Below are 9,431 nucleotides of genomic sequence, written 5' to 3'. Positions count from 1 at the left end.
TCCTTTTCTCAACAGGCAGCCAATGCAGTTCATGAAGCAGAGGTCTGGCAGAATCGCACCTACGCTTCATGTCTGGCAGCGCTGTTCAGGACAATCTGAAGAGTCTCAGATTATATTGCGAAACGCCAAACGACAGAGCTTTACAATAATCCAATTTCGATAGCACGAGGGACACAACCAGGTTTTTGCTCACATCCTCAGATATGAACCGTCTAATGGAAGCAATCTTTTTTAGCTGGAAAGAGAGAGATCTAACCAAATTATTAACCTGGTGCTCCATGGACAGTCCAGAGTCTAAGAATGTACCAAGGTTTTTCACTTTCTCAATAATTTGAATGGAAACATCCCCCAGCTTCAAATCCCTTTCACTTTTCCACTTCCAGTTCTCCACATTTTGCTCATCCGTTTTATCATCGTTCAGTTTCAGTCTGTTCTCATAATAATAATATAATAATAATAATAATATAATAATAATAATATAATAATAATAATAATAATAATAATAATAATAATAATAATAATAATAATAATAATAATAATAATAATAATAATAAAGATCATCTTCCCCCGCCCTTTTACCTCCCTTAATCATTAGAATCTGAATACATCCTGCTACTAAATTATTTATGCCTTCTTGTGATTTAATATGAAAGCTATTCATTATTAGTCCTCAGAAGGATTTGTGACATATTCTATCTCACGGAGTTTGGAACCGGAAGAGTAGAAGGTGTGACGTCACGACGTCTCTTTCCCCTATTGAAATCAATTCAGAAAGGCGACTGCCGTCCTTTATTTTTATATTCATATTTTTTATCTTCTTTTATAAAATTATGTACATAATTTCTTTTCTCAGTCTTGTAATTAACATTTGTAATATTAATTTTCTTATGGCTGAAATGAGTAGTTTTTGTCTACCTTTTTAAAGGTTTTTTTTTTTTGGTGGCCGGCTTGTTTTTGTTTTTTTTTAATCTTTAGTTTTTGATTGTTGTTTAGTTTCATAATTCATCAATTCATTATTATAATTTATCTATCTCCGAAAGAGAATCTGAGGAGTCACTGCAATACGTAATAGTCGGAGCTTGTAAGGGATAAAATCATATTTTTTGCGATATGACTTAGTTTTACTCTGGCTTGTTTCCCTTGAATGAGCATATTGCAATACGGTGGCATTCGATGAATCACCAGTGTGTGACAAATCGGTCAGGGTTTTAGTTAGCATCATAAATATGAGAAAGACCTTTTCAAATATTTGTGAAATAAATACTGAAATGGTGAACTCCGCTCTCTCTCTCTCTCTCTCTCTCTCTCTCTCTCTCTCTCTCTCTCTCTCTCTCTCTCTGTCTGTATGTCTCTGTATAACAGAGAAGGAGAGAGGGAGAGAGAGAGAGAGAGAGAGAGACAGAGAGAGAGAGAGAGAGAGACAGAGAGAGATAGAGAGAGAGAGAGAGGGAGAGAGAGAGAGAGAGAGCTTACAATGTACTTAATTATTTTCTTAAAGTGCTGAAAACATGTATATAATAATGTAGACCAGAAGATTCGATGAACACAAAACTTTCAGTGTTGAGATTTTGTAATCTTTTTGAGGCTGTTATATTCATTTTTATTCAATGCTTTTTTACAGTCCACAAGTTCTTGCACCTCAGTATTCTTAGGGGACAGTGTGGACCAGTGGCATGGTCTATACTTCGTACCTGACAGGTACCGAGTTCGACTACCCGCCGCGCTGTGGAGCAAGTCATCTCACCATAGGTCACTTTGCCGCGCTTCAATGCAGCTGACGCCTGGGTTATTCCAGACTTCCCTAGGAACAGATCCTAAAGACAATTTTCCCCTGGGGATGAATAATAGGAAATTGTGGTTTTTTGTTACTTGTAATTATTCTTATGATTTTTTTTTGTTATTGTGTGTGTGTGTGTGTGTGTGTGTGTGTGTGTGTGGTTAATTTTAGTGTTTGAATTTAATTTTTGGTATAAAATATCAAATCTTCAATGCTTTAACTCTCTCCTTACAAGCCAATTTCAGGATTTCCCCAAAACTTCACACCCAACTAACACAAAAGTAGATTTTTTATCACTCAAACACAATAACAGTAAATTCTTGCCATACATAATTTCTTTAGCAATACATGCTCTAAAACACACTGTTCATTTTCTTTTAAATTTTATGACGTACAAAAGAAATTTGAATAAGAAAAGTGTTGATTGTATCGCAACGAATGTGACGATTTTCCTTTAGTTGGTAAGGAGAGGGTTAAAGCGTCTGTGCTGTTTTCCAGGTAAAAAATGACAAATCACTTCTTTAAAATAATAAGGCATTGTTGTTGTTTTGAACCTTTTAAGTGCTGATTGTGAGATTTTGAAATAAAAATTGGTCTTTGTTGATGAAGGTGCGAATTACAATTACAGCAATTTAACTGCCAGAAATGTGAACGTAAACCGAGTTTCTTAGTTTTCCACGATCTAGGTAGAAATGGAAGGAAGCCATACCACCATGACGTTTAAGTTTAAACGAAAGTTAGAAGCATCACGCTAATGTATTTTATCACGATGCGGATTAATTTTCTTTCAAATGGTATGACTAGTATTCATTTTTTATCACGTTAATTGTTCGTTTTTTTTTTTGTTTTTTTTTTTTAGAATTGGCTTTTGTTTGGGTTTCATGTTTATTGTTGGGTCCTGGTTTCTTGTGAATACTCGTGCTACTCAACTTGACAAGGACGGAGAAATCTACAATCGTTGTTACGTAAAAATGTCCTTTCACCTTCAATGTTTCGATATGATTTTTTTATTGTGGTTTGTTTAGGTTTAGTTTTTGTTCTTTGTTTATTTGTTGTTTTCTTTTTACAATGGCTGAAGCCACCGTGGCATACAGTGTCTCATCACAAAATAAAGCAATATTCAATGCGTTCCATGACGAGAAAGATGACAACGTGTTCTGATGTGACGCCTCTCGGGCAGTGGCGGTTCTAGCCTATTTATAGTGGTGGGGCAAAGATGATTCGGTCATATATATATATATATATATATATATATATATATATATATATATATATATATATATACATATATATATATATATATATATATATATATATATATATATATATATATATTATATATTTCAACTTTAAAAAAATAAAATATTTCAACCACAAATAATCACATTCACAATGAAAGGACAATACCAGTAGATTTTAATTATTCCAAACGTAATCAAAAAGGAATCACGAAAGAGAATACAACAAAAAAATAAAGCGACGAGACAAAATGCGACAACACCTTGACAATACAAGTCCATTTCGTTCACTCGAAAAATTAAAGAGATGCTTTAATCCCTCAACGGCGAGATTGATATTTCTGTTACATTTTCAGAAGTACGTAGTAACTTTAAATTTTTCATCGAGAAGCAACAACCGCGATATGACTCGAGTTTCATTCAGAGCTCAAATTGCATCATTTTTACTGCTCTCTTGGTGGTTAGAATGATTGTGCCGGTGGTGGTAGCAGTTGGAATAATGGTAGCGATGGTGGTGGTGGTGGAGGAGGAGGAGGAGGAAGAGGAGACGGTGAGGGAGGATGTAATTATGGTAGTGGTTTTGGTGGTGCTGTTGGTTAGAATGATAGTTGTGGAGACGATGACGAAAATTATATGATGATGTTGATATTGTTTTTATTGCTATTGTAGTATTTGTTGTTAATGTTGTTGTTGTTGTTAATGATGATGATAATGATGGCAACGACGATGTCGTCGACAATGATGATTACCGTACGATATTACAAAGTTTATTCAATCTTAGGCTTTCGCCATTAAATCATACACTTTGATGACAACATACATGAAAGTGGAAAAAAATGGTAAATGGAACCAAACAATAAATTGTTACCATTAATAACCACAAAAAATACAACAATCGTAATACCACCAATACGTACAATAATAATAATAATAATAATAATAATAATAATAATAATAATAATAATAATAATAATAATAATAATAATAATATATAATAATAATAATAATAAAAATAATAATAATAATAATAATAATAATAATAATAATAATAATAATAATAATAATAATAATAATAATAATAATAATATTACCATCATCATTACTACCACCACCATCACTATTACCACCACCACCATCACCATCATTATTACGTTTCCAATCCGTTTTTCTCGTTTTTTAAAAATTGATACCTATAATAGACGAAAATTCCGGTGATTTTTTTAAAGGATAGTTAAAATATCTACCATTTTATTAACCCTGAAAACTACGATTTTTATTTTCCTATTTCAAGTAGGCAGGTCTGCTATGACAAGTATCAGTTCCATAGTCAAAAAAAGACAAACAAAAACAAAGTTTGTTTAATCTTAGGCTTTCGCCAATAATTCATACAATACAATTAAGACAAAATAATGCTACCAATCTCTCCTCATGCATTCATTAACAATAACGACCGTGTTATCTTTACTCCTTACCCAACCAACCCCTAGCTTCCCGATTCTTCATCGCGAACCACTGCGTGGCATTTCCCCCTCTGAGCGGTATTTCAGTGTTAGGTCAACCTGACCCCATTAGTGGGGTCAACCCATGGGTGGAACAGGTAGCGGTCAGTAGGAATCTGTGATGCCGCTGATGGTAATTAATTGTTGCAATATTTCATGGTATTGCTCAGTTGCTAACACAAATCTGAAAATTGTTCCCTCACCACAAGCAAAGCAAAGGTTTCTTTCATCATATGCCATGGTTTATAATAATGTATCCTCTTAAGGCTGCTCATAAGAGAGGTGTCAATTTAGTGGGTTTTTGAGCTATCAATGAAATTAATTTGTTGTAATTTGCATATCAATATTTTAATTCCCAGCGGCAGAAAATGATTGAAACAAGCATCAATATAAAGTAAAAATGATGATCTTGACACATGCCAAGTTTTGTTGTCCTGGCAGTAAAACCTTAAAAGATATGAATTTTTTAGTGTAAATTTCTTATTTGGCATGACTTGGTGAGATCCTTATTTTCTCTCCCATAGTATTCCATGCCATGAATTATGTCCAAATTTCAGTTTAGGAATAAAATATAAACCATTAGACGAAAATAATATTAATATTATTTTTTAAGCATTTAACTGATTTAAATATTATGAGTTTTTGGCACATTTGAAAGCCAACTTTTTAATGGCTTGATAACTTTTTTTCTATACTTAAATCCCTTACGATTCAAGTCAAAATTATATTTTTTTATGACTGTTAGGCATTATAGTTTGAAGATGTATACGGTACTGCTTTTGTGTGGTTGTCTCAGGAAATGCCGACTTTATAGTGTCATATAGGTGTCAATGTTTAGGGTATTCTTGCATGTTGAATAAGTAATATAATGTAAGTTCAAGTTCTCCTTTTGTGCACAAGTGAAAGTGTTAACTTTTTATAGACTGAAGCGTCCAGATATATATGGCAGTGATTTCCCAAAAATTAAATGATCTTGCTGTGGTATGCCTGTGGCGTTGTACTGATTTGACTCTGGTTGTTATTCAATTGTTTTATCTCTAAATTTGACTGACTGGAGTTCAATGGTATATCAGATGACTTTATAAGACAATGACTAAATGTGTTTTCTTGGAGGAAAGGAGATGATTCTATATAACCTGTATGGATAGTGTGTTCGTTTTGAATGGAGTTGGTCAATAAGGAGAAAAAGATTACTACTTGGAATGAACTATATGCCCTCATAATTTTGAATCCTCTTTTGTCTACATACTATTTCCGTCTGTTTGAGCAAATCATTTAATTTAACAGTACCAGTGCTTAGTGTTAGTTGTAATTGATGATTGATACTGCAATATTTGTAGTATGTCCAGTAACCTTGTTGGGTGATTGATTTTTTTCTTGTAAAGAAGTCATACTTTATAGGCAGATTGATAGTAAATTGAGATATTGAAATCATACACAATATTAGTTTTTAGTCTTTACTGGTCAATAAAATATTATCTTTATGAGTTATTTTACAAAGACATAAATCATATCAGTTTACTGTTATGATCAACACAACTGTTTGAGAGGAACGGAATTGGTAAAAAACAATACACAGAACTTACAAAACCATGAATAAATTAAGAAAATCAACTGCCAATATGATAATATTGCACAGGAACATAGATGCATATATGTACTTTTGATATTTATCAAAATTCTTGAGATACTGCCGCTGAGTTTTGAATAACAAATTTTTTATTTAAGTGCACCATAATTTACAAGCCCTTAAAATTAGATCAACAATTTGTGATATTCAAAGAAAACTATTAACCACAAAAATGTCAAATCTTCACTGATGTTTAGAAAGACAACTGATTTTTCAAATCAAAATAATAAAGTGAAAGAGTCTGTTATTGTTTTCCCGCTATACAGACATATTATAAGACCATAAATATCCATATTTGCCCCCATTGGACACGGCACTGCCTGATACCAGTTGAACTCCAATGACCTCATGCAGGTAGCGAGCAGGGAGGGTTATTGGTCCCTTGGGAGTTCCAACTGAAATAGCGCTGATTCCACGCAGTGGAACTATCTTATGTATGTATTAGCTTCAGGACGGGCAAGTACGGAATCTGCCCACCCTTCCTTTAAACGTCTTTATTTCCTTTATAACTTAGAATTCAACTCTCTCCTTTCTCAGAAGAGTATTTCTCGTATACTAATTCAATTGTTGAGAAAACCAAAATGGTGGTTGTATTTTATATATTTATTTAGTCGTGACTTCTGAATAAAAGTGTTTTGTTTTATTAGAGGGAATACAATAGAAAATTACATTGTTTTGCAAAAATATTTAGTCTGGCAATAAAAATACAGCGGTAATTACTTTAAGAATTTTTTTTTAAAAAGGAACAAATTAATTTGTTTAAAAAAAACAAAACAAAAAAACAAAACAAACAAACAAATAAGACAACAATTTAAATAAATGAATTTTGAGAAGCACTAAAGAAAACGAGAAAAAAAGAGATAATTTAAATGGATAAACAAATATATTAAAACAACACAAGTTAATACTAACTTGATATAATATTAGTAAATTGATACATTTAATTCAATACTGGAACCTTCCCAATGTTATTACATCAATGGTACCAGCACAAGTAAGGCAATAAATAAAAAAAAGTTCGTTTGCCAAAATCTCTATTTAGTGCTCACTGGTTTATAAGGTGGGCTCATTTGAATTAGCCCGACCTAGAACTAGAGAGGCCAGACAGCAAAATCACCGTCAGGCGACGTGACGATGAGATGACGATGTGGGCGGCGTGGAGTGGTTGGGAAAGGGGGGGGGTGATAAAAAAGAACAGGAGCGTATCCTGGTTTATGCATTACGGGGTGCATGGTGATTCGCAATCTATCAAAAATACATACAAATTGATTTCAGTACGAAGTATCAAGTTTAAGTACTAACTTTTAAAATTATCTAATTTAAATTAGATTATTTCGGACCTGGTAATACAGCTTATAACTTGAAAAAAAACAGGCTGGTATTTGCCCACCCTGCCCAATATTACCAGCCGTCCCTGCTCTCGGGTGTGACCGAGACGTTAGATTTTGGTAGTGAAGTTTATTCTAAGAGTTTTAAACAAAAGGCCGTCCAACAGGCGACGTTTGATAAATGAAATAAATATTTTGGTCTTTTCAACGGATGCATTTAATCCTTATTGAGCACGGCAAATCTGCGGAAATGTTCTATTTAAATGTTCATTAAAATCTTTTTTTTTTCACACGTGAAAGACAAATAAAAATCCATCTGTTCGCCTACGCTATGTATTTTACGTCATTATATTCATCAATACACAGGCTACTGAACTCTGACAAAACACGTTATTTTCACATTGTCAAGAAAACTTTTACCTTACATTAATTAACGACTATGACAACCCCAAACTCACAAAAAAAGTCTTAAACCTAATAAGTGAATGAAGTCCCAGGTTTGAGACCGTTTGCTACTCTTCAGGTCTTTTTAATCTATGTTTATTTACAATAGATTTTTTTTCTGACCAAAATACAGAAATGTGGGTTTTATTTTCAGTGCAAGGCACCGTAAATCAGTTTTTTGTCAGAAGGCTTTGATTTGTGTGTCTGGCAAAACTATGATTGTTTTCGTTACGAAGATGTGATGCTAAAGCAATCAAAATTGTTTTTTATTTTTTGTTTTTTGTTTTTTTTTTGTTTCTTTTTTGTTTTGTTTTTGGTTGTTTGTTTTTTTTTTTTGTTGTTGTTGTTGTTGTTGTTTTCTTTTTTTTTAAATTATTTTATTGTTGTTTTTTCTTTTTTTAAATTTTGCTTATATTTATACTTTCTTCCTTTTTTTTTATTGTTAAAGTTGCTGCCTGATTTAAGCTTTCCTTCCATCTCTCTGTGAGTGGGTAATAAGTGTGTGTGTGTGTGTGTGTGTGTGTGTGTGACAGAGGTACTGAGCAAGAGTGACTGAGAGAGAGAGAGAGAGAGAGAGAGAGAGAGAGAGAGAGAGAGAGAGAGAGAGAGAGAAGAGAAGGGGGGGGGGTTGAGCGCGTACGTTTCTTTGTTATATTATAAGAGTAGGTTTGTAAATCTTTTTTTGTTGTTGTTCCACGGTAGCGACGACGTGCGTAATAAGTTTTTTATTACCCCGTCAACTAATCAAAATGCCTCATCTCCAATTCCCACCACACCTGGATCATCCACATCTCATTAGCTTATCTATTCGTTGCTTTATTATCTGTTAAAGGCTGGCTACGGTCTTACTCTAACATGACAAAGTTGCTCTTAACATGATGTTACCCTAACAAAACTGCTATATGTATATTTTGCAGTTTTATTAGCTGCTAAGTCACTATTTCGTCAGTCTGAGAAATTCCTCTTTTATGTCATTAATTGTGTGAATTAAAGAGGAAAATATTTGCATTTATTGTCATAAAATGTAGACAATAATCTGTATTGTTTTTAGTTTTTTTGTTGTTGTTTTGTTTGGTTTTGGTTATCTTGCCGCGGTTGGGGGGGGGGGGGGGGGGGGGGGGAGAGAGGAGGTGGTGGTTGTTTTGTTTTTTTAAGTTCAGCTTTTTTATTTTAGTTATTCCAAATGGTGCGAGAGCTTAAAAGAGTGTTTCAATTTATTTTCTATCCAGAATAAATTTAAATGTGTCTATAGTCGCCTCTTCATATGTGGCCTACAGTATCCAAACAGTATTAATTCGGGTGAACTATATGCCAAAAGTAGTTTTATAGTGGAATTAACTAATATGTGAGATTTGACTAGCTGTCACTTAAAGAAACAATGTATTATGTTGTGTTCAATACGATTTCAACCAGTTTACTACCGTACTCAGGAAGAACTCGTTTTTAAAATTTGACCAGAGAACTCGTTTTTCGAATATCGATTGATTTAAATGACTCTCATCTTGGCAAAAACCT

Source organism: Berghia stephanieae, chromosome 4 (assembly GCF_034508935.2).
Source record: "Berghia stephanieae isolate SIO BIC M18660-M18661 chromosome 4, UCSD_Bste_1.3, whole genome shotgun sequence".
In the NCBI taxonomy this organism is placed as follows: Eukaryota; Metazoa; Mollusca; class Gastropoda; order Nudibranchia; family Aeolidiidae; genus Berghia; species Berghia stephanieae.
This window is presented reverse-complemented; position numbering follows the sequence as displayed.